Source organism: Syngnathus scovelli, chromosome 1, assembly GCF_024217435.2.
Source record: "Syngnathus scovelli strain Florida chromosome 1, RoL_Ssco_1.2, whole genome shotgun sequence".
NCBI lineage: Eukaryota > Metazoa > Chordata > Actinopteri > Syngnathiformes > Syngnathidae > Syngnathus > Syngnathus scovelli.
Window position 1 is genome coordinate 3,629,402 of NC_090847.1, and position 25,939 is coordinate 3,655,340.

Genomic DNA, 25,939 nt, shown 5'->3' on the forward strand with positions numbered 1-25,939 from the left:
TCATGGCTCGGATAAACCAAAGCCGTATCTCATAGCTCGGATAAATCAAAGCCGTATCTCATAGCTCGGACAAACCAAAGCCGTATCTCATAGCTCGGACAAACCAAAGCCGTATCTCATAGCTCGGACAAACCAAAGCCGTATCTTTAGCGCTTTAACTTACTTGTCCCCTGGTTCGTTGCACCGCCGGATCCCGTCAATCCACCTCTGTCAGACGAAGGCAGACCTAAGATGCTGGCCCAGCGAAGAATTCTCTTCCCAGGACTTTCTTTTCCAGGTCCTCCTAATGGACGCTGGCTTGTCGACAATGCAGCACGTCCTCCTTCGCCGGTCAGATGGTGGGTATGAGGATCCCGGGTTTCGGCACCAAAATGTTAGAGATTTGCTCATTCCAACTTATTTTGCAAGAACCACACGGTAGACAAGCAAGTTCTTTTAGACACCTGCAGGTGGAGAGATCACTCGCTACAGGAATGAAATCTGGAGCCTCTCCCAACTGCAAAGGCATATTTATTAAGAGAAACAGAGTGGGGGTAAGAGTAGGTTGAACAGGAAGGCCTTGTGCTCTAGTGAAAACATATCAGGGGATGTTTTACGACCTTGTGGAGGATGGGACAAGGTAGGTTATTTATTACCGGTTGCATTCCAACATAATCATACGATAAGGATAATCTGAAAAACCCTAACAGTCTGATGAGAAAAAACAAGTGTTTGAACCCCTGGACAAACAGCAAGTATTCTGGCTCCTACAAGCCAGTTAGTCTTTCTTTAAGACACAGCCCCAATCCCAACCATTTATCTACATCAAATACACCTGTCTCACCTCTTTACCTTTATAAAAGACACCTGTCAACACCCAAACAACCAGCATCCAACATCACCACCATGGGAAAGACCAAAGAGCTTTCTACGGACATCAGGGACAAGATTGTTGATCTGCACAAGGCTGGGATGGGCTACAAGAGAATCGGAAAGCAACTTGGAGAGAAAAGATCAACTGTCGGTGCAGTTATCAGGAAATGGAAGAAGCACTACACCACTGCCAACCTCCCTCGGTCTGGGCCTCCACACAAGAGCTCACCTCGTGGGGTCTCCCTGATCATGCGAATGGTGAGGAATCATCCCGAAACCACAAGGGGGGAACTGATGAATCAACTGAAGGCAGCTGGGTCCACAGTTACAAAAGAAACGGTTGGTAACACACTACGCCGTCATGGATTGAAATCCTGCCGCGCACACAAGGTCCCCCTGCTCAAGAAGAAACATGTACAGGCCCGCATGAAGTTCGCCATTCGCCACCTGGACGACTCAGAAGAGGCCTGGAATAAGGTGATGTGGTCAGATGAGACCAAAATAGTACTTTTTGGCCTCAACTCAACTCGTCGTGTTTGGAGGGCAAAGAACACCGAGTACAACCCAAAGAACACCATCCCCACCGTCAAGGATGGTGGTGGCAACATCATGCGTTGGGGGTGCTTTTCAGCCAAGGGGACGGGACAACTCCATCGTATTGAGGGGAGGATGGACGGGGCCATGTATCGTAGAATTCTGGACCAACATCTCCTTCCCTCAGTGAGAGAGCTGAAGATGGGTCAAGGATGGGTGTTTCAGCACGACAACAATCCTAAGCACACCGCCAAATCAACAAAAGAGTGGCTGAAGAAGAAGCACATCAAGGTTCTGGAGTGGCCTAGCCAGTCTCCAGACCTGAATCCAATTGAAAATCTTTGGAGGAAGCTTAAAATTTGAGTTGCCAGGCGACAACCTCGGAACCTGAATGATTTGGAGGCTGTCTGCAGGGAGGAGTGGGCCAACATCCCTGCCGAAATGTGCACAAAGCTTGTCACCAACTATAAAAACCGTTTGACATCTGTGCTGGCCAATAATGGCTTTTCTACAAAATATCAACATGCTGTTCGTCCAGGGGTTCAAATACTTGTTTTTCCTCATCAGACGATTATCAATTTTTATAAATTCATATGATGTGATTTTCTGGAATTTTCTTTGGGATTCCGTCTTTCACTGTTAGAATGTACATATGATTAAAATTATGGATCGTTGCATTCTTTGCAAGTGGGCAAACCTGCAAAATCAGCAAGGGGTCAAATACTTATTTCCCCCACTGTATATATATATATATATATATATATATAAGACTGTCTCAGAAAATGCAATTAAAAAAACAAATATGTCTCACATTCTGGATTCAGTACAAATCAACTGAAATATTGCATCGATTAATAGTGCATGTTATTGGGACGTTAATGTAAAGTTGCAAATTGTCCTAATTTATTAACGGTTGGTAAATAAGGAACAGTTGCAACTTTACAATAACGTTTGGAACATACATAAACTAAAACTAATACTTAACTATTATACTAACTCACTGTTTACAATCAAAAAGTTGTTAAAGGTTTTTGAGCCATCTACTCAGTAAAACTGTGTAAAACATCAATTGGGTGGAACAAGTTAAAGGTAAAATATGTGATGTGAAATTTAAAATACATAACTCATATATACAACTTTTGTCCCTCAACGTTTTCCACCAATAGGTTTTTCTGTGTAATGTATGTCACCTAAGTGACAACACAAATTAATTTTGAACATTCTGTTTGATGTACAGAAAAGCAAAAATGCAGTATACAACAGTATATATAGGTTTTGGCCTTTTTTTGTGCTAAGAAAGATTAAGAGGAACATTTAAAGTCATACATCACAGCAATATCAAGGATAATCCGTCGTATTGGCACTTTTTGATGCTTGCGGGCAAGCCGGTCAATAACTCTGAGATGGTAACTCCAGTAACTCCTCTGTATGGTTCTCTCTGAGTCTCCACACATTCTCCTCAATCGTTCTCCAGGCCCTCTCTACGTATATGCTGGGAATGTGCACCTGTTTGAGCATTGACATAAAATACACTGTGATTGACAGTGAAATGGGTGTAGCCTAGATGAGATAAAGCATTACGATAAGCCTGCATCACTTATTATGGTAGCTATGAGTGACACCAGATCCTGCCTTCTTCTCTCCACTAAGTGAAGAATAGGTTTTGCATGTTTTTTTCACCTCTCCAACTCATGCCTAGCATCCCAAACATCCAATTCTTGCTCTTCCAGCCACCAACCATTCCCCCCATCTGTACTATTGAAAACATAAAATGTCATGAAAATGAATAATCTGTAATTCAAAGATAATTTATATTAGTATCAGTAGAGATTCAGTCTTGAAACCTTTAGCTTTGCGGCTGGATGTTTCGATGCGTTCAGCACAAGTTCTCAACTTGTAGGGAAAATGCAATTCATCTCGGGCCATGGTAAAGGGGTTGTTCGGAAACCGGCTGATGGGGACAGTGCTTTTAACACCATCCAGACTCCGCTCGCAAAACACTAGTCTTTTAGTGACCCCAGGGGCCAAAAAGTAGTCTAGCGCATTTTCTATTCGGGCTCCAGAGCTTTGGAATGCCCTACCGATAGATATCAGCAGTAGCGGTACCTCAGTAGAAACATTTAAGACACGATTAAACGGCTGGAGTTTGTGTTCGCTGACCCCCACCTCCCCTGTTGGGGAGGGGTTTAGGTGACTCCCAAACTGATAATGGCTGTCTGGATTTCTTGTCGGCCAATCGGGATGAGGGATCTGCAGCGGATTACCTCCCTCGAAGACACTGCCAGGACAACTGAGGGCACCTTCCTGCAGCTCTTTACTTTGAACTGGACATCCACTTTTTCTTTGTTTTACACTATGTGCCCTCTCTGCATCCATTGCAGCCTTGTCATCCTGGAAGGGGGACCCTCCCATCTGTGGTCTCTTCTCAAGGTTTCTCATTTTTCCCTCAGTAGGTTTTTTTTTTTTTTTAGTTTTTCCTTGTTTTCCTGGGAGTTTAAGATCAGGGGATGTTTGAGAATAATTGTCCATTTTTGTACATGTGAAGCCCTTTGAGACTTGCTTGAGTTTTTCCTTGACCTCCTACGAGTTTAGGATCAGCGCCTTTGTGTACCATGTCCAGAGGTACTTTAAACCTTCATGTCTGGCTTTCTTTTCCTCGTTTCAACAAACTTTCCCAGGTATTTTTTCTTTATCCTTAATGTCGAATGTTAGGGTTTTCAGGTTAGGTTGATCCTATGATTATGTTGGAATGTAACCTGTAATAATTAAAGTCGCTTGTCCTGTCTTAACAAAAGTAGTAGAACAAAGTGCTAAGATCTTTTGAACTGATTGACTAGCTGCAGAGGAAGCAATCAAAGTTGTTTTGTTCACACAACATTGTGAAGGACCCCCTGCTGTGCTTTGATCAGCCAGGGGCTTCGGCCATTTGTCTACTCTGACCCCCACTCTCAACCCCCACTCTGTTTCTCTCAATAAAAATGCTCCTGCACGAGGCTTGAGTCAGACCTCCATTTCGATCATCGCTGCACGCACAGCGACGAATGGACTCTCCACCTGCAGGTGTCCAAAAGGACTTACTTGTCTCCCGTGTGGTTCTTGCAAAATAAGTTGGAGTGAGCAAATCTCTAACATCGAACATTTCTCAGCTTCATTATATCGGCATAATTGCAATGGCTATGGTTTAATGCCAACTCTCTAAATAAATGATTTTCTTACATTGTCATGAAGTGAATAGAGCTGGGTGACCAAATGCAGCTTGGACCAGGGTTTATTGAACAAACTCAAAAGACAGACTATGCAGTAGATGCTCGACTAGGGACGAGAACAACCGAACAGAAAGACGAAACAAGACGAGAACAGACTAGCAACTAGAGAAACAAGAAACAAGAGGATATGAGATGCAAACAGTCCGACAGGGGAGTGAGGGGCAGACAGGACTTAAATACAAGACAGCTAACAAGAGGCAGGTGAGGGTGATTACACTGATCAGGGCACAGTGAGCACACAGACACACGAACCGAAACTATGACAACATTAAAACAACGAAACAAACCGTGACAGATCTTGACCATTGATCATTGCATTCCTTTTCTATTTGTAGATAATAAAGCTTGTTTGTCTGTATGTGGAGAATTTGGTATGGTCTTTATGGATCAGTACGTTCCTCTTTTTATTGAGTGATCGTTGTAGTCCTTCTCTATTTGTAGATAATAAAGCTTGTTTGTCCATATATGGAGAATTTGGTATGGTCTTTATGGATTAGTACGTTCCTCTTTTTATTGAAGAGTGTCACGTCTCGCCCCCAACTGCTCCACTATGTGTCTGTCTTGGTTTCTGTCTGTGTGCTCGCCCCTCCCCTCCTGTGTGCCCATGATCAGTGTGATTGTTCCCACCTGCCTCTCGTTACCTGTCGTGTATAAAAGTCCTGTCTGCCCCTCTCTCCCTGTCAGATCATTGGTATTGGTTGGTATTGGTTTTGGTCATTGGTTTTGGTTGCTGTCGTCCTGTCTTGATGCCGTCATGTCCTGCTGTCTTCTTGTTCCACGTCCCGGTCAGTCAGTCAAGTTATTGTTTAAGTCATGTCAGTTTACCGAGTGTGTATTTTGAGTTGCTTCAATAAACCCTGGTCCAAGCTGCACTTGGTCGTCCTGCTCCATGCTACACCAACCGATCCTGACAGAATGATCCGACCATCACAACGACCAGCGCTTGGACCCCCCTCCACCACCAGCTCCCGCTGCGACGCCCGATCGTCGTCCGAGCTTGTTCCAGCGCCATGGGCTTGCAGCTGCCATCGGATCTTGCTCCAGCGACGCCGGACTCACGGCCGCCATCGGAGTTCCTCCCGGCACCATCGCCTCTGCGACCGTCGTCGGACTTCGCTGCCGCGACGCCGGACCCGCGGCCGCCATCGGAGTGCTTCTGGCGCCAGCGGCTTTGCGGCCGCGATCGGACTCTGGTGCCGCGACGCCGGACCCACGGCCGCCGTTGGAGTGCCTCCCGGCGTCATCAGACTCACGGCCGCCATCGGGCTCCACCCCAGCGTCGCAGGACACGCGAACGTCGCCAGACAACCAAGCCAGCTGCGTCGGACCCGCGATCGTCCCTGGCTCCACTCCCACTGCTGCGGCGCGTGATGGCTCTTGCCGCCGCGCAGAGCCCCGCCTTCCGAATGTCGCCGATCACTGTACGGACTTTGTGAGTGGCCGCCGATCGCGGTACAGACTTCCCAAGTCGCCGCCCCAGTGCGGTTGTGTTTCCCCGAGTTTCCGCGGAGTGCGGTTCTGTTTCCCCATGTCGCCGCCCGGGCGCGGTTCGGTTCCCCAAGTCGCCGCCCGAGTGCGGTTCGGTTCCCCAAGTCGCCGCCCGAGTGTGGTTCGGTTCCCCAAGTCACCGCCCGAGTGCGGTGCGGTTCTGTTTCCCCAAGTCGCCGCCCGTGTGCGGTTGTGTTCCCCAAGTTGCTGCCGGACCGCGGTTCTGTTCCCCGAAGTCACCGCCCGAGTGCGGTTCTGTTCCCCAAGTCACTGCCAGAGTGCGGCTCTGTCCCCTAGGTCACCGCCAGAGTGCGGCTCTGTCCCCTAGGTCACCGCCAGAGTGCGGCTCTGTCCCCTAGGTCACCGCCAGAGTGCGGCTCTGTCCCCTAGGGCGCCGCCGGAGTGCGGTTCTGTCCCCTAGGTCACCGCCAGAGTGCGGATCTGTCCCCAAAGTCACCGCCAGAGTGCGGATCTGTCCCCGCAGTCACCGCCAGAGTGCGGATCTGTCCCCGCAGTCACCGCCAGAGTGCGGATCTGTCCCCGCAGTCACCGCCAGAGTGCGGATCTGTCCCCGCAGTCACCGCCAGAGTGCGGATCTGTCCCCGCAGTCGCCGCCAGAGTGCGGATCTGTCCCCGCAGTCGCCGCCAGAGTGCGGATCTGTTCCCCGAAGTCGCCGCCAGAGTGCGGTTCGGTTCCCCGAAGTCGCCGCCAGAGTGCGGTGCGGTTCGGTTCCCCGAAGTCGCCGCCAGAGTGCGGTGCGGTTCGGTTCCCCAAGTCGCCGCCCGAGTGCGGTGCGGTTCGGTTCCCCAAGTCACCGCCCGAGTGCGGCGCGGTTCGGTTCCCCAAGTCGCCGCCCGAGTGCGGCGCGGTTCGGTTCCCCAAGTCGCCGCCCGAGTGCGGCGCGGTTCGGTTCCCCAAGTCGCCGCCCGAGTGCGGCGCGGTTCGGTTCCCCTAGTTTTTTTTTTTTTTTTTGGGACGTCGGGAGACGTCCCTTGTGGGGGGGGTTCTGTCACGTCTCGCCCCCAACTGCGCCACTATGTGTCTGTCTTGGTTTCTGTCTGTGTGCTCGCCCCTCCCCTCCTGTGTGCCCATGATCAGTGTGATTGTTCCCACCTGCCTCTCGTTACCTGTCGTGTATAAAAGTCCTGTCTGCCCCTCTCTCCCTGTCGGATCATTGGTATTGGTTGGTTTTGGTTTTGGTTGCTGTCGTTCGGTGTTGGCGTACTGTCTTGATGCCGTCATGTCCTGCTGTCTTCTTGTTTCACGTCCCGGTCAGTCAAGTTATTGTTTAAGTCATGTCAGTTTACCGAGTCTGTATTTTGAGTTGCTTCAATAAACCCTGGTCCAAGCTGCACTTGGTCGTCCTGCTCCATGCTACAACCGACCCTGACAGAAGAGCACTGTGGATCCATCTTAACCCCCACCCCAGGCGAGAGAGGGGGCTGCTCTTCTGACACGCATGCACTCACGAAGAACAAACAAAATAATCCTGACCCGACACAACTCTCAGCACAAATTGACATCACGTGACAATAAGGGCGCTCCAGTGCCCACTGAATAGATTTGAGATGGAAATCACTGAGCAAGATAACTGGCATTTTTTTTTATTCCTTGAGAGCGCTCGTGTGCCCCCACGTGGATTGCACCCCCACGTGGATTACGCCCTGGGCGGTCGCCCATATTGACCATAGCAAAGACCCTGTTGCCGATGATTCGCTGAGAGCTGTAAGAGCAGCTCTAACCTGGCATCTCAAACTCCTATAGTATCCACTCGTCCACTTCGTTTGTGTCAGCAGACTCAGCAGCATCTCTGACCTCCTGTGTGGTCCCTGTACCGAAGGTGCCGCACCCCAAGGAGCCTACCCACTTCAGGCCTATTGCCTTGACTTCCCACCTGATGAAAACTATGGAGTGGATCATCCTGGGTCACCTGCGTTCACTGGTGGGAGCATAGCTGGACCCCTGCAGTTTGCTTACCGGCCTGGTGTTGCGGTGGACGATGCAGTGATTTATTTAATGCACAGAACACCGCTTCACCTGGAGGACATCGGGAGCACTGGGAAGATCATGTTCTTCAATTTCTCAAGTGCTTTTAAAGTCAAAGTCAAAGTGAAAGTCAGCTTTATTGTCAATTTCTCCACATGCCAAAGACACACAAAGAAACCGAAATTTCGTTCCCCCCATCCCACGGTGACAAGACATGGCTCACAACAGACAAACGAGTAAACAAGTATAACAAAAGTGTGCTGAATAAATAATGAATAAATAACACAACAATAAATAAATAAATAAGAGGAGCAGAAAAAAAAAAAAAGGAGCAAGTGCGCGTACAGCAGACATTCCCGAAAACAGCGCAACAGTGCCGCACGCTACGCAGAAGGGGGTAGCGAGTTCAGGGCCCTAACAGCCTGGAGAAAGAAGCTGTTGGCGAGTCTGGTGGTGCGGGAGCGCAGGCTCCTGTACCTCTTCCCAGAGGGCAGAAGGTCAAACAAAGAGTGAGCCGGGTGACTCACATCGAGGTTGCCTTGCGGGTGAGATGGGAGGTGTAAATGTCTTTCAGGGAGGGGAGCGAAGCACCAATAATCTTACCAGCCGTATTCACTATGCGCTGCAGGGCCTTCAAGTTCTGTTCAGTGCAGTTACCACCCCACACAGCGATGCAACTGGTGAGGACGCTCTCAATGGTCCCACGGTAGAATGTAGACAGGACTGCCTGAGGAGCACATGCACGCCTGAGCTTCCGCAGGAAGTACAGGCGGCGCTGAGCTTTCTTTGCCAGTGACGAGGTGTTTGCGGACCAGGAGAGGTCCTCACTGATGTGCACCCCCAGGAACTTGGTGCAGCTCACCCTCTCCACCACAGCACCGTCAATGATCAGCGGCAGGTGTGTTGTGTGACCCTTCCGGAAGTCAACAATGATTTCCTTGGTCTTCTTGACGTTCAGCAGGAGGTTGTTGTCCCTGCACCACGTGGTCAGAAGGTCAACTTCCGACCTGTACCGAGTCTCGTCGCCATTTGTGATGAGACCCACCAGAGTCGTGTCGTCAGCAAACTTCACTATGCGGTTGTCGCTGTAGGTCGCAGTGCAGTCATGCGTCAGCAGGGTGAAAAGCAATGGACTGAGCACGCAGCCCTGGGGGGCCCCCGTGCTCAGCGTGATGCTGGCGGAGATTTTGTCGCCAACACGCACCACCTGAGGCCTCTGACAGAGGAAGTCCAGTATCCAGTTGCAGAGGGAGGTACTGAGGCCCAGCTCGTCGAGTTTGCGGATGAGTCGCTGCGGCACAATGGTGTTGAAGGCAGAGCTGAAGTCCACAAACAGCAACCTCACATATGAGTCCTTTCTCTCCAGGTGGGTGAGGGCCGAGTGGAGGGCAGAGCAGATGGCATCCTCAGAGGACCGCTTGGCACGGTACGCAAACTGGAAAGGGTCAATGGTGGGGGGGAGAACGGACTTGATGTGCTCCATGACCAGCCGCTCAAAGCACTTCATGATGATGGGCGTCAGTGCCACAGGGCGGTAGTCATTGAAGCAGGACGGTGCAGGTTTCTTTGGCACAGGAACGATGGTGGCAGCCTTGAAACACGAGGGGACGATGGCCTGCTGCAGGGAAACGTTAAAGATGTCCGTGAAGACACCCGACAGCTCCCCAGCGCAGTCCTTCAGCGCTCGACCCGGGATGTTGTCAGGGCCCGCCGCCTTACGGGTGTCAATAGCGGCAAGCGCCCTCCTCACACCGTCGGCAGAGAGGCGCAGGGGCTGCTCGTGTGGGGGGGGAGTGGACTTCAGCGGGCAAGTACTGTTCTGGGCGTCGAAGCGAGCAAAGAAGCGGTTCAGATCGTTCAGCAGACGGACGTCGCCCTCACAGCTCCTCGGCGCGGGCTTGTAGTCCGTGATGGTCTGAATGCCCCGCCAAAGGCTACGTGCGTCCTTGCTGTCCTTGAAGTGGGTGGAGACCTTGCACGAGAACGCCTTCTTCGCTTCTTTGATGCCTCGGGACAGGTCGGCCCTCGCTGTCCTCAAGCCAGCCTCATCCCCCGCTCTGAAAGCCTTGTCCCTGGCCCTCAACAGTCTGAGGACAGCCCCCGTCAGCCACGGCTTCCAGTTCGCGCGAGTGACGACGGATTTCGAGCAAGTCACATCATCGATGCACTTCGTGATGTAAGAGGTAACAGAGTCTGTATACTCCTCTAGGTCCGTCCAATCGTTGTAGGTGGCTGCCTGCTTAAACAAGTCCCAGTCAGTGGTGTCGAAGCAGTCCCGAAGTGCATCGGAGGCACCCTCAGGCCACACTCGAACCTGCCTCTGAACCGGCCTGGATGCCTTTACCAATTGTCTGTATGCGGGCAAAAGCAAAACGGTGAGATGGTCAGAAAGCCCCAGATGGGGGAGGGGGGTGGCTTTGAAAGCTCCCTTTTGCGCCGAGTAGACTAGGTCCAGGAAGCTGTCTCCACGTGTCGGAAAGGGAACATGCTGGTGAAGCCTCGGGAAAACAGACTTCAGGTTGGCATGATTGAAGTCTCCAGCGAAGATGGTGAAACCGTCAGGGTGCGCTGTTTGCTGTTCACTGACAGCCTGGTACAGTTCACCAAGCGCCGCGATCCTGTCTCCTTCGATGTTGGAAGGCGGGATGTATACCGCGACTAGCAGAATCGCGGTAAATTCCCTCGGCAGATAAAAAGGACGGCACTTAATGATCACAAACTCCACAAGCGGCGAGCAATGCTTACATACCACCACAGAGTCCCGGCACCATTCTTCTCAGATGTAGACGCATATTCCACCTCCACGCGACTTTCCCCCTCGTACAATGGCACGGTCCGCCCGATAGCACGCTAGCCGCTCCAGATGCACTGCAGAGTCCGGAATGTTGTCACTCAGCCAGGTCTCGGTGAACACGAGCACACAGCAGTTCCGCACCGTCCGGTTCGTAGACCTCAGCAGGCGAACGTAATCCATTTTGTTGTCCAGCGATCGAACATTCGCCAGAAGAATGGAGGGCACCGCCGGTCGCGCTGGGTTGGCCGCCAGCCTGGCCCGGACGCCTCCGCGCTTGCCCCTCTTCTGCCTCCTCGCACATCGTTTACGACGGCTCCCAACCGGGGGAGGAATAGCGGGTGAGGTCGGCGACGTTTCAGGACGTAGCAGTCCGAGCGCCTTTAATGTCGACGCTTCAAAGTCCAGAACGCCGCAAAACCCACTTCTGCCGAAGTCAAGCAGAACCTGCCTGCTGTACTTGTAGCACGGACGAGACGAACACACAAGACTGTCGGACGAACACTCATTAGACGAACAAATCACCGTACTGACGGGACAGAGAGTGGCCGCTGCGTATGCACGCCGCCATCTTGGATGCACCATCACTGCTCAGGGTGAAGATGGAGAAGGCGGGTGTGGACCAGTGCCTGGCTGCATGGACAACAGACTTCCTCACCGACAGGCCGCAGTATGTGAGGTTACTATATCGCTGTGAGTCTGACGTCATGCGCTGCAGCACAGGTGTACCCCAGGGTACGGTGCTCTCTCCTTTCCTTTTCACCCTATACACTTCGAACTTTACCCACGACACGGTACATTGCCGCATCCAGAGGTTCTCCGACGACACGGCCATTGTTGGGATATGTTTCGGAGGGTAACCATCTGGAATACAGGACGGTCATCAAGGACTTTGTCAGCTGGTGTGAGCTCAACCAGCTTCAGCCGAACACCAGCAAGACGAAGGAGATGATTATAAGCTTCGGGAGGACAGCACCCCACTTCACTCCGGTGAACATCCAGGGATCGGACATTGAGGTCATGGAGAACTACAAATTCCTGGATGTTCGCCTTAACAACAAACTGGACTGGACTGATCACACCCGCGCCCTGTACAAGAAGGGTCAGAGTCGCCTCCACCTGCTGAGGAGACTGAGGTCCTTCGGTGTGTGCAGGGCTCGCCTCAGGACCTTTTATGACTCTTTGATGGCCTCAGCCATCCTCTACGCCAGGGGTGGGCAATTAGTTTTTACAAGGGGCCACATGAAAAACCTGAGTTGTGTCAGAGGGCCACACCTACAACAACTTAAACCTGCTCAATTTTCTTCCATTGTAAAATGCACTAAATTATTTATTTTAAATAGTTGGTACTGGTAATTAAAAGAATACAATTATTCTGTTTATATTTATATTAAGCTTTGTGAAATTGTGGTGTAAAGGTCAAATAAAAAAACAATTATTAATCAGTACAATTTATTCTTAACTTCTTTAACTTTTCCTCAAATGACAAAGCCCCTCCATCTCTGGGTGTGAAGTTTGATAAAAAGTCCTTGTTGGGCTTGCAGTTTTGCTAGCAACGCATCAGCCTGTGATGCGCCGTTTATCAGACAGATGTATTTTTTCTCATGCTTGGTCGTGTAGTGGCGACTCAAATTATATTCTTTAAACACAGCGACCTGTGTACCACAAATCAGGCACATTGCTTTACCTTTCATTTCTGTAAAGAAATACTTGGCAGTCCATGTCTTGTTGAAAACACGGCGCTCCTTGTCAACTTTTCTTTTCTGAGGGTCAGCACACGTTTCTCGGGCAGCATTACTTCACACTGTTCACATTCACGCACAGCTCACATACACGTACGCTACACGGAAGTGCGACGCTTTTCAAAATAAAAGCGAAACAGTTGTATTTTACGCACGACACCATTTTTTTTTTCTTTTTTCTTAATTACGATTGGCCTCATGCGGGCTGGACAGGGACGCACAAAGGGCCGGATGTGGCCCGCGGACTGTAATTTGCCCAGGTTTGCTCTATGCTTTGGTCTGCTGGGGTGGGGGCAGTACGGACCGGGACAGGGGGAGACTAAATAAGATGGTCAGGAGAGCGAGCTCTGTTGTGGGCTGTCCCCTGGACTCCATTGAGGTTGTGGGTGAGAGGAGGACGTTTATTAAGCTAAAATCCATCATGGACAACAATTCTCACCCGCTCCATGACACTGTGTGGTCCCTGACCAGCTCCTTTAGCAGCAGACTATTCCACCCACGGTGTAGGAAGGAACGATTCCGCAGGTCCTTCATTCCCTCTGCTGTCAGACTCTACAACATGTGCCTGATAAAACTGTGTTTCGTCTCTGTCACGTGCTGGTGCCACCTACGACAGGACCACGCCCCCCTGTCAGTGGAATCACCGTCACCTGCCACGGGTTCATGGACAGCGCTATATCAGCGTCGCCAGCGCAGACCCGAGTGTCAGTCTGTCCCTTGATGCTGCTTCGCTCATCAGTCCCTGAGATACTGACTCGCTTGACTATTTGAAACCCCGCAGAATCGTTTGTCCTCTCCAGCCCGATCGCCGCTCCAGCACCAGCTGTTCCCATCATCCCCTTCCACAATAAAGTCTGTCGCTACGCACTTGGCTGTACTGTCCGATCCTTAACATTCTCTACCGCTACTAGCGGCACTTGTCTTTGTCCTTGTCTGTTATTTATCCTTTTTTGAATTTGGCACTTGTATTCTTGCACTCTTATACGCTGCTGTGAAGTAAAATTCCCCGCTGTGGGACGAATAAAGTTCTATCATCATCATCATCATCATCATCATCATCATCATCATCATCATCAAATGCTGGCTGTTTATGTTAAACAGCTCAAAAAAGTCTGAATGGAGCAGTGAGCGATGACTTTGGTCGTCCAAAATAGTATTCATGCTGGCTGCCTTTTCACGCTGACCTTGGTAGTGCACTCGAACCAGACAGATTTTAGAGAAAGTCCTGCCTGTTGCCCCTCAGCCACACACTTGGGTTTATTGCGAACTTACTGCTATGTCAGCGGTTGGTTGATCGCTTGCTTGGGGAGTAGGCCTAGTGGCGGTAGTGGCTTAGCCAGGGTGCATCGCAGTGTCATGGCATTCGCTGTCACACTGTGCACTTAACAAGGGTTTTACAGTCTTTTTGCCAAATGGCCTCAAGGCACAACATTTGAAGCAGAAGCTGTTTTCTTTAAGTAGAGTTCTCTCTTCAATGCTCTTTGCTTTGAATGACCTACATTTCTTTAGAGGGTGTGCTTCGTTATGACAGTTTGTCTCAAGTCCTTCAAGTTTATTTACTAGTGGGTCTGCATGCAAGTTGGTTGTCATTCTAGCATGTGTAGTATTGTCCGTTTTGTGAACAGATACTTTGGTTTCATAAATTCATGAATGCTACTCGTGGTCTTTCCATGGTGAGTGTAAACATAAAACTTTTGCCTACGTGCGTCATCGCATATGAAACCGGTGAAAAAGTAAAATGAAGGAAAGAGTCCTTTGTTTTCTTCTTTGAACCCTAAACCACCACGGGGAGGCGTCCAGGAGGCATCCTAATGAGATGCCCTAGCCACCTCATCTGGCTGCTGTCAACGTGGACGAGCAGCGGCTCAATTCCAAGTCCCTCACGGATGACCGAGCTTCTCACGCTATCTTTAAGGGAGTGCCCGGACACCCTGCGGAGTAAACTCATTTCGGCCGCTTGTTTCCGGGATCTTGTTCTTTCGGTCACGCCCAGTAGCTCATGACCATAGGTGAGGGTAGGAGCATAGACTGACAGGTAAATCGAGAGCTTAGCATTTCGGCTCAGCTCCCTCTTCACCACAATGAACCAGTACAGAGCACGCATCGCCACTTCCACCCCTCATGATCCTCAGCAATGCTATTCCTACCACAGACACCAAGTTCCTGGGATCCACAATCTTCCGGGACCTCTCAGGAAATTCAACCTGCCACAGGAGCTGCTAAAGACCTTTTACACTGCCATCATCCAGTCTATCCTCTGCACCTCAATCACTGTCTGGTTTGGATCGGCTTCCAAACAAGACAAGCACAGACTGCAACTCCAGAAAACATAATTGGAATCAACCTCCCATCTATCCAGGACTTGTACTTCTCCAGGACCAGGAAACGTGCAAGTAATAACTCTACAGACCCTTCTCACCCAGATTCAAACTACTCCCCTCCGGATGGCGTTATAGAGCCCTGTACGCCAAAACCAGCTGACACAGAGACTTCTTCCCCCAGGCTGTCACTCTGATGAACTCACACCACTCTTAGTCTCAGAGTCATTGCTGTGCAATAACATTCTGCTCTCCACGCCTTTTTTGAATTGTCTGTATTATGTGTACTATGTGTACTATGTGTCCACTCTGCATCCATTGCAGCCTGGTCATCCTAGAAGAGGGATCTTCCCATCTGTGGTCTCTTCTCAAGGTTGCTAATTTCCCCTAATTGGAGTTTTGAGTTTTTCCTTGCACTCCTGGGAGTTTAAAATCAAGTGATGTTTGAGAATATTTGTCAATTTTCGCACATGTCCTGAGTGTTGTTAGTCATTTAAATGTTGAACAGAGGCTGTGATGTACTACCAAAGTCAAATTCCTTGTTTGACATGCTCAAACATGGTGAATAAAAATTCTTGAATCTTAACTCGAGTGAGTTGTCACGGAAGGCTTTGGAGACCAAGGAAGAAGTTGCTTGCTGGATGTATTAAAGAAGGTATTCTTAAGAACCTACAATTCGATTTGTTTGATGTTCACGCTCCCAGAAGACATCAGCCACGCCGCACCACCTGTTGGAGAACTCTTTGTTTGTCAAGGCGGAGAAATGTGAATTCCACACCCCGTTCGTGAAATTCCTCAGTTACGCGGTGTGTGAGGTATCCATCAATGAACCCCGAGAAGGTGAGGGCTGTCACAACTTGGCCAGTCCCTGAAACTCATAAGCGGCTGCAGCAGTTTCTGGGGTTCACCAATTTTTAGCGCCGGTTCATTTACAGCACGGTGGCCGCTCCCTTCACTCCCCTTACTAGCCTCGTCTCTCTGCACTGGTGTAATGATGAGGCAGCCCAGGTGTTCCGGGAGCTGAAAGAGAGGTTCACTTCTGCACCTGTCCTCAGGACGCCCCATTCCGAGCCACCAAACAAGACAAGCACAGACTGCAACGGACAATCAGGACTGCGGAAAAGATCATCGGAACCAACCTCCCATCTATCCAAGACTTGTACCTGTCCAGGACCAGGAAATGTGCAAGTAACATCTCTATAGACCCTTCTCACCCAGGTCACAGTCTGTTCGAACTACTCCCCTCCGGACGGCGTTACAGAGTGCTGTACGCCAAAACCAGTAGACATAGACACAGCTTATTTTCCCATGCTGTCGCTCTGATGAACTCACACCACTCATATAGTCTCAGAGACATCACTGGGCAGTAATATCCTGTTCTTGCCACTTAAATGTTACCTGAATGTTGTTAGTCACTTAAATGTTGTACAGAGGATGAGATCAACCGGAGTCAAATTCCTTGTTTGGCATGCACAAACTTGGCAAATAAAGCTGATTTTGATTCTGATCACAGCAGACGCTGCACTGATCCACGTGTCGATTTCGCGCTTCATCCTGCTCTCGCTCGTGAACAAGACCCCAAGATACTTGAACTCCACTTGGGGCAGGATCTCTTTCCCGACCCGAAGAGGGCATTCCACCGTTTTCAAACTGAGGACCATGGTCTCAGATTTGAAGGTGCTGACTTTCATCTCGACTGCTTCACACTCGGCTGCGAACTGCTCCAGTGAGAGCCGGACATCACAGCTTGAAGAAGCCAACAGCAGCACGTCGTTTTCAAAAAGCAGAGATGCAATGCTGAGGTCACCAAACCGGATACCCTTAATGCCTTGGCTGCACCTAGAAATTAAGTCCATAAAAGTTATGAACAGCAACAACAAGTTGATACAATTTACACCATCAATTTCATCCACTTCCACATCCACCAAAAAGCCAGCTATCACGCACAGCGCTTGGCTGAAATCTTCCCACCCTGCTGTGCATTAGGACAATTGAATAATTTTTTATTTACATATTTACATAATTAAAAGACCTACTACAGAAAATCTAGTAAAAATGCTTAATATATTTTTAATTTATATTACAAATAAATATTATTATTATATATTCATATATTAATATTAACATTTATAATATCTAAATATTAAAGCTGTCACTTTAACACAATAATTAGATTAATAATTCATTAGATTAATAATTTGGTTGCAAATTAATGCGCTATAAAAATTAACACAATTAATCATGTCAAGTAAATGCGCAAACTTTTAAATTTGGCCCATTGAGCAACTTGTAGGCTGTGGCTCATCACTTCCTTGTTGAGCTGTGTTACTCAGCTCTTCCTGAATTGCTCATGCTTAAATTTGGACCACCTACCTCAAGTGTGCACTCACCTCAAGTGTCAGCTCATAGTCGTTGGTAGTGCCTGACCACGAATATGTATGTAATTATAATTAAACATTATGTTTTGCATGATTGTAGTACAGCAGGCATCATCTGTCCATCTATTTATATGTCTGGGAACATTTTAATAAGAAAAATAATATCAAATTCACTTGATTGAAAGACACCTAAAAGAGACTAACTTTTGAGTTAATAGGCTCTAAAAAGAAAAGGTCAAGTCAAGTCAAGTCAAGTTTATTTGTATAGCCCTAAATCACAAACAGTCTCAAAGGGCTTCACATAGCCAAAATTGACAATTATTCTCAAAGCATCCCCTGATCATAAGCTCCCAAAAGGGCAAGGAAAAACTCAAAAAAACCCTGCCAGGGGAAAATGAGAAACCTTGAGAAGGGACCACAGATGGAAGGATCCCCCTTTCAGTATCACGAGGTTGTAATGGATGCAGAGAGTGCACAAGTAATACATAATATGAAAATCAATGAAAAAAAATGGATGTCGGAGGTGCCCTCGATTGTCCTGGCAGTGTCCTCAAGGGGGCCGAGCCGCAGCTCCCCCATCCCGAACTGGTCCCCGAGAATCCAGCCAGCCGCTATCAGCTTTTGAGCCACCTAACCCCCTCCCCAGCCGGGGAGGAGGTGGGCAGAGAGAACAGAACAAACTCCGGCCAAATCGGCCATCACAAGTTAGTTAAAGGCCATCTCATAGAAATGTGTCTTTAAATGTGTCGTAAATGTTTCTGCTGAGGTAGTAGTTCTAATATCCATTGGTAGGGCACTCCAAAGCTCTGGAGCCCGAATAGAGAATGCTCTAGACCCTGCAGACATTTTCTTGGCCCTCGGTATAACTAAAAGACTAGCGTTTTGCGAACGAAGGTTACGAGACGGAACATAAGGAACGACTAGGTCGACGAGATATGAAGGCGCTAAGCCATGCAGTGATTTATAGGTTAGTAGAAGAACCTTGAAGTCACATCTTAAATGGACCGGGAGCCAATGTAATTTGGCTAATATTGGGGTAATGGGATCAAATTTTCTTGACCGTGAGAGCAGCCTCGCAGCGGCATTTTGCACTAACTGTAGACTTTTGATACTGGATTTAGGAAGACCAGAGAAGAATACATTACAGTAGTCCAGGCGCGACGTGACGAACGCATGTATAATAGTTTCCGCATCCCCGGTCGAGAGGATAGGACGAATCTTAGCAATATTACGAAGGTGAAAAAACGCAATCCTGGTTATATTCTTAATGTGTTTTTGAAAGGAGAGCGTTTGGTCAAATATTACCCCGAGATTAGTTACCGTATCACTCTGAGTGATAGTACGGTTATCTATAGTTATAGTGGTTTCCTTAAATAAATGTTGATAACGAGTAGGACCAATTATCAACATCTCAGTTTTATCCGGGTTAAGACGAAGGAAGTTGAGAGACATCCATTGCTTAATCTCCGCAAGGCACGCCTCGAGATTACAGCAGTCCTGTGGATCTGTCATCGATAACGGCATATATAATTGGGTGTCATCCGCGTAGCATTGAAAACTAATATTATATTTACGTATTATGTCCCCAAGCGGAATCATATAAATATTAAATAAAATCGGTCCGAGTACCGATCCCTGTGGGACACCACACGTAACATTATAAAGCTCAGAGGACGTATTACCATGGACCACTCGGTGCGTCCTGCCTGATAGATAGGAATTGAACCAGTTTAGTGCTGACCCTGAGATACCAACACAACTTTTAAGACGCCCTAATAAAATATCGAAGTCTACAGTGTCAAAGGCAGCACTAAGATTGAGTAGTAACAATACAGACGACGTATTTGAATCCATAGCTTTGAGGAGATCATTAGTCACTTTAGCAAGTGCTGTCTCTGTAGAATGATTAGCTCTAAAACCAGACTGAAAAGAGTCATATCGATTATTAGCGACCATGTAATCAATAAGCTGCTGTGCTACTACTTTTTCGAGAAGTTTTGCTATGAATGGGAGGTTTGAAACTGGCCTATAATTACTGAGACAGTCCGGGTCAAGATTTGCTCGCTTAAGTAGTGGTTTAATAATAGCGGTTTTAAAGGCTATTGGCACTATCCCAGAGGAAACAGACAGATTGATTATATTAAAGATGGACGGTCCTAAAATTGGAAATAATTCTTTAAGTAGTTTGGCTGGAAGCGGGTCGAGTAAACATGTTGTTTGTTTAGCCGTACTAACCAATTTTGTAAGCATTTCAAGGGACACGCTTTTAAAATTTGAGAGGGTTATTGCATGATCCCCAGCGCTAGTAACCGGCGGAGCGATTGGCATGGTATTCTTGATCTCGTCCCTAATGGACTCAATCTTTTGAGCAAAAAATTTCATAAACTCGTCAGCTGAGTGGAAGGAGCTATCGGGGGTCGGCTGGCGCAGTTAGCTTTGCCACTGTATCAAATAAGTATTTAGGATTGTTTTTATTAAGATTAATGACTTGCGAAAAATAACGAGTTTTTGCTAAAATAAGCGCATCTTTATATTTCAGGAGGCTGTCCTTCCATGCCTGATGGAAAACCTCAAGTTTGGTTAAACGCCATCTGCGCTCATGCTTTCTACATAATTGTTTAAACGTACGTGTTTCATCTGTGAACCACGGAGTTGGCCATCTACGGCGAGTTTTCAGACGTAGCGGTGCCACAGAGTCGGTGGCTTTTAATAATGTCGCATTGAATTCATTTGTAAGATTATCAATAGAGCCACTGTACGTGGGAAACATGACGGTTGCCGGCGACAGTAACTCAGATAGCGCAGTTGCAGTCATGGAGTTAAAATTACGGCTGCTGTAATTCTGATTGCTCTCTATTGAATTTGACAAGGAACTAAAATTTCAAATTTTATTAAAAAATTTTCAGACAGAACAGTCGTGTATGGCAGTACTGTTATATTTGAGGTTGCTAGTCCCCGGGATAATACCAGATCTAAGGTATTTCCATTCTTATGCGTTGCTGCCTGTACAGCTTGCGTAAAACCAAACGTATCGATTAAAGTTTGAAATGCCGAAGTCAGTGGTTCTGACGGTGAATTCATGTGGATGTTGAAATCACCCATGATAACTATATTATCTGCATTTGTCACTAGATCAGCCACAACTTCTGAAAATTCATCCAGGAAGCCAGAGTAAGCCCCAGGTGGGCGGTAAATAACAACAAGATAGAATGACGGTAACGCAGTGGATCGCACAATGAGAACTTCAAATGTTTTAAATACGTGAATTGAGCGAGGCCTAAATCTAAGCTCAGAATTTGAGATGAGGGTGACACCCCCACCCTTTTTTCGAGGACGAGCCACATGCGAGCTCACAAAATTTGGAGGCGAGGCCTCGTTAAGTGGCAGCAGTTCATTAGGTTTTAACCAGGTCTCGCAAAGACAAAAAACGTTTAGATTATGTTCCGTGATGAGGTCATTAACGAGAACTGCTTTCGTATGAAGTGATCTAATATTCATAAAACCGAATTTAAGTGTAATTGGTTGATCAGGGTGCGTATCTATCGAAGGATTTTTAAACGGGATGCGAGTAAAATTGTGTTCTCTAGGCCTAATATCACCTCTCAAAAGTTTATTAGGGCGGTGGGATGAAACGACCGTGGGAATTTGATGATGAGTATTTGTTACACATGTAACAAAAGGTCAGGCAAAGGTCTGAGTTTGAGTTCTGCTAATTTATTCAGGATTACAATGTGACCTGTGATGGTCTGGCAGCCAGTTGAGGGTGTCATTTTTGTTGTAATAGGATTTTTTTCCTAACAAAATCATTCTACTCAATCTAGAACTGGGACTGACTGTTGCTTAGTTTGCTGAGCCGTGTGTGGGTTTCATTCGGTGTGTGCAATGTAAAGACTGAGTGTGCCACTTGACTCATGATAAGGATCACATGATAACTTTATCTTGGAAGAAGTTATTTCAGTCAGACTTTCACCTAATTGCCAGCTGGTATACTTATAACTCAAGCTCTCCGTGACCCCGAACAGGATAAACAGTGAAGAAACAGGATAGATGTATGAAAATACAGTATTACATACAATCATTTACTACATAATTTACTACATTGTGCTGCTGCACAATCCAGCTACGTTGTGTTATATGATGCATGAGCATGTCTAATCAAAATAATCACGACAATACCATCAGCCATATTCTCTTGCTGATAATTTTGGACAGCCAAAGCCACTTTATCAGTCTAGTAATAGAAGGCTTTAGCCTGATATCTCACATCACACAGGGCCCAGTATATAACTAATTAGCTACTGCTTTTGGTTGAAGAAATGAGGGGAGGATCTACAAAGGCACACAGAATTTTAATGTGAAAGAAAAATGAAATCAATAAAGGTGTAGGGCAACGAGCAACTGCCCCCCTCTTAACATTAACAATTACAGTGATTAACAGTGACACCCAGAGCTCATTTTTCACATGCAGCGGCAGGAGAGAGGTGAGATAAGCTTGTTTATTGGAGAGGGCCCTTTTCTCAAGGTGCACTCGTTCATCATTTTGGTTGAGGGTGGTAGTGATAGTGATAGTGTGTGTGTGTGTGTGTGTGTGTGTGCGTGCATGCGTGCGTGCGCACGTGCGTGCGTGCGTCCATGTGTTTTTCGATGGGTTCACAGAATTTCTGAGTGCACACAGGCTTTTGTGAGATGGTAACAGGGTGGGGGGCAGTGTGTCTATCACTAAAAGAGACAATGACCTTGTGGCTAGAAGGGTCTGCGGTGAGTCAAGTTGTGATGTAGGCTTAAAACACAACCTTTTAAAGAAATGATTTTAAAATGCTATATTGAAAAACCCAACTTTTTAAAGAAATTGTTTTTAAAATGATCTATTGAAAAACAAAGTTAAAGCTAATCTCCCCTCACGAGATTAAAATATCCATCCAAATTAAAATAATTAACATATAAAAAATACTTTCTTTCATGTCATGAGCTGTTAAAATGTGTTCACGTTTTCAGTCATCTAAATGGCTCTTCATCGCATCATCATAGCTTGTCACTGAAATACCACTGATTTGACACAATCTGGAGATGCTGGAGTTTAGGTTTGAATTACCTCCTTGCTTTTTAATTGCAGTGAGAACAGGTTTTGAAGAACAGTGAAGGGTGTTAAATGTGTAACGTATGGAAATTCCCTGAAGTATACACTCTTCTGTACATGCAGAAGGTCTTAGTCTGCACACACAGATCCTCACATCAGTTTTTGTGAGGATCTGTGTGTGCAGATTAAGACTTTCTGCATGTACAACAACGACAAACCTTGGTTTACACCGAACCTCAGGAGGCTGCGCAAAGTCAAGGAGAAGGCCTACAGGAGTGGCGACCGGGACCTGTTCAAGCAGACCAGAAACACACTGAACCGAGAGGTCAGGAAAGCCAAGAGGTGTTACGGGGAGAGCCTGGAGAAACACCTCTCTGCCAATCCTGATCCCTCAACAGTGTAGAAAGGTCTGCAGAGCATCACGGGCTTCAAGAAACCAACCCCCCGTCCTGTAGAGAGCCAAAGGCTTGCAAACCAGCTAAACAGGTTTTACTGCAGGTTTGATCGGTCCTGCCACACAACAGGACCTCCTGCAGCACAATCAACATACTCACCTCCCCCCACAACCGCTCTGTCCACACCTCCATCTCCGTTGTCACCTACTCTCTCTCTTGCAGAGGCCGCGCCCGCACTCCAGATCCGCGAGAAGGAAGTGCGCCTGACATCCTCCAAAAGAAGCTCATCCAGCTCGCGGTGCCTGCCTCCACCTGTCAGTGGATCACCAGCTTCCTGACCAACAGGAGACAGCGTGTGATGCTGGGGACCATCACATCCAACACCCGGACCTCCAATACTGGTGCCCCTCAGGGGTGCGTCCTCTCCCCACTGCTCTTCTCTCTCTACACTAACGATTGCTCCTCAGGTGACTCTCCTGTGAAGCTCCTGAAGTATGCAGACGACACCAGTCTCATTGGACTGATCTGGGACGGTGAGGAGACTGCGTACAGACAGGAGGTGGAACGGCTGGTCCACTGGTGCAGCCAAAAACACCTGGACCTGAACCCGCTCAAGACGTTGGAGTTGACAGTGGACTTCAGGCGAGACCCTTCACCACTTTCACCCCTCACTATCCGCAGTAATACTATTCTCTCCACAGACACCTTCAAGTTCCTGGGAACCACAATCTCTCGGGACCTGAAATGGACCTGTCACGACTCGTCCCCGATCGTGTCATAGTTTTGTTCGTGTGTCTGTGTGCTCGCCCCTCCCCTCCTGTGTGCCTATGATCAGTGTGATTATTCCCACCTTCCTCTCATTACCTGTCGTGTATATAAGTCCTGTCTGCCCCTCACTCCCTGTCCCGGTCAGTCTGTCATGTTATTAGTTTGCCAGTTCTCGTCTGTTTCCCTCGATGCCTCGTTCCACTTCCCTTTTCCTTCAATAAACCCTGGTCCAAGCTGCACTTGGTCGTCCTGCTCCATGTTCCACTCCGATTCGTGACAGAACGATCCGACCATCACAGCGACCAGCGCTTGGACCCCCCTCGACCACCAGCTGCCGCTGCGATGCCTGATCCACGTCCGAGCAGGTTCCAGCGCCATGGGCTCCACAGCTGCCGTCAAACTCGCTCCCGCGACACCGGACCCGCGGCTGCCATTGGAGTTCCTCCCGGCGCCATCGACTCCGCGGGCGCCCTCAGACTCGCGGCCACCATCGGGCCTCACCCCGGCGTCACTGGACCCACGGCCATCGTCGGACTTCTAGCCAGCAACGCCGGACTTTGAGCCAGCTGCGCCAAACCAGCGATCGTCCCTGGCTCCACTCCCACTTCTGCGGCGCGTGTGACTCTTGCCGCTGCATGCGGTTCTGACTCTCCGTTTGCCCGAGTGCGGTTCTGTCCCCCAAGTCGCCGCCCGAGTGCGGTTCTGTCTCCCAAGTTGCCGCCCGAGTGCGGTTCTGTCCCCCAAGTCGCCGCCCGAGTGCGGTTCTGTCCCCCAAGTCGCCGCCCGAGTGCGGTTCGGTTCCCCAAGTCGCCGCCCGAGTGCGGTTCGGTTCCCCAAGTCGCCGCCCGTGTGCGGTTCGCTCCCCCAAGTCACCGCCCGAGTGCGGTTCTGTCCCCCAAGTCGCCGCCCGAGTGCGGTTCTGTCACCCAAGTCGCCGCCCGAGCGCGCTTCTGTTCCCCAAGTCGCCGCCCAAGCGCGGTTCGGTTCCCCAAGTCGCCGCCCGAGTGCGGTTCGGTTCCCCTAGTCGCCGCCCGAGTGCGGTTCGGTTCCCCTAGTTGTTTGTTTTTTGGGACGTCGGGAGCCATCCCTTGTGGGAAGGGGGGGTGAGGGGTTCTGTCACGACTCGTTCCCGATCGTGTCATAGTTTGCTATGTATGCGATGTCGTCACGTTTGCTGTCCTTGTGGTTCCTGTCTGTTTCGAGTCTGTTTCTGTTTGCCATCCCTGTCGGTCAGTCTGTCATGTTATTAGTTTGCCAGTTCTCGTCTGTTTCCCTCGATGCCTCGTTCCAGTTCCCTTTTCCCTCAATAAACCCTGGTCCAAGCTGCACTTGGTCGTCCTGCTCCATGTTCCACTCCGATTCGTGACAGGACCAGCCACATAGACTCTGTCCGGAAGAAGGCCCAGCAGAGGCTGTACTTTCTGAGACAGCTTAGGAAGTTCAACCTGCCGTGGGAGCTGCTGAAGACCTTCAACATTGCCATCATCCAGTCTATACTCTGCACCTCCATCACTGTCTGGTTTGGATCGGCTTCCAAACAAGACAAGCACAGACTGCAACTCCAGACAATATAATTGGAATCAACCTCCCATCTATCCAGGACTTGTACTTCTCCAGGACCAGGAAACGTGCAAGCAATAACTCTACAGACCCTTCTCACCCAGGTTCAACCTACTCCCCTCCGGATGGCGTTATAGAGCCCTGTACGCCAAAACCAGCTGACACAGAGACTTCTTCCCCCAGGCTGTCGCTCTGATGAACTCACACCACTCTTAGTCTCAGAGTCATTGCTGTGCAATAACATTCTGCTCTCCACGCCTTTTTTGAATTGTCTGTATTATGTGTACTATGTGTACTATGTGTCCACTCTGCATCCATTGCAGCCTGGTCATCCTAGAAGAGGGATCTTCCCATCTGTGGTCTCTTCTCAAGGTTGCTCATTTCCCCTAGTTGGAGTTTTGAGTTTTTCCTTGCACTCCTGGGAGTTTAAAATCAAGTGATGTTTGAGAATATTTGTCAGTTTTCGCACATGTCCTGAGTGTTGTTAGTCACTTAAATGTTGAACAGAGGCTGTGATGTACTACCAAAGTCAAATTCCTTGTTTGGCATGCTCAAACATGGTGAATAAAAATTCTTGAATCTTAACTCGAGTGAGTTGTCACGGAAGGCTTTGGAGACCAAGGAAGAAGTTGCTTGCTGGATGTATTAAAGAAGGTATTCTTAAGAACCTACAATTCGATTTGTTTGATGTTCACGCTCCCAGAACACATCAGCCACGTCAGGGCGGTGCCGCACCACCTGTTGGAGAACTCTTTGTTTGTCAAGGCGGAGAAATGTGAATTC

The 25,939-nt window shown here is 48.5% G+C and overlaps 1 long non-coding RNA gene across 1 annotated transcript in view; it reads right to left on the bottom strand.

Annotated features, from left to right (window-relative positions):
* Positions 1–430: 430 nt before the first annotated feature.
* Positions 431–25,939, bottom strand: part of LOC137840576 (uncharacterized) — a 32,200-nt gene continuing 6,691 nt past the window's right edge. The window contains exon 2 of the long non-coding RNA XR_011087320.1: positions 431–496. This is a non-coding gene — a long non-coding RNA (uncharacterized lncRNA). The remainder of the gene's footprint in view (positions 497–25,939) is intronic.